Below are 853 nucleotides of genomic sequence, written 5' to 3'. Positions count from 1 at the left end.
ACAGATGATGTCATAAAGAGATCTCCTGCACCAAATATCTGGTTGTGAGACTTCAAATACTTATGATAAGTGAAAGGTGCCAGACAAAAAGGGGGGTCTAAGAAGAAAGGAGGAAGATTGGTCTGCAAGTGTCATTGTGGATCAAAGGGAACTCTCTACCCTAAGAAATGCAAGATAGGGACCAGCAGTTAGTGTAATGGCTATGTTGCTGGACTCCCACGTAGTCGACAGCGGTTCGCATCCCGGACCCGGTGGCTTAAAAACTCATGCCAGGCGCATGCGTGTGCATGCCCAAGATCCCAAGAGGAGAATGGAGGAGAAGGATTGTGGTGTGGCCATCCCCCCAGGGAGTGATTTCTCGCTTTCTATCTCTCTGTCTCTCTCTGTCTGTCCGGTGAGTGCCCACGCCCTAAAGCAAAAACCTCTCCAAAAAAAAAAAAAAAAAAAGAAATGCAAGGAAAGTAATATGCTATGCATACTTACTATGTGTTGGAGATGATATGTATTTCTTTTCTTTTTTTTTTTGGAGAGATTTTTGCTATAGGGCGCGTGCGCTCACCAGACAGACAGAGAGAGATAAAGAGACAGAAAGTGAGAAATCACCCCCCAGGGGGGATGGTCACACCGCAATCCCTTCTCCTCCATTCTCCTCTTGGGATCTTAGGCACGCACACGCGCCCGGTGTGAGTTTTAAGCCACCGGGTCCGGGACGTGAACCACAGTCGACTACATGGGAGTCCAGCGACATAGCCATTACGCTAACTGCTATTTCCCAGAGATGATAAGTTTTCAGGGGAGTAGCAGATCTGTTAAAGCAGAAAGGTAAAGAAGACATTAGAACATTGAACGAAGG

This window comes from Tupaia chinensis, unplaced genomic scaffold (assembly GCF_000334495.1).
Source record: "Tupaia chinensis unplaced genomic scaffold, TupChi_1.0 Scaffold000513_1, whole genome shotgun sequence".
NCBI lineage: Eukaryota > Metazoa > Chordata > Mammalia > Scandentia > Tupaiidae > Tupaia > Tupaia belangeri.
Note: the sequence above shows the minus strand (reverse complement) of the source record.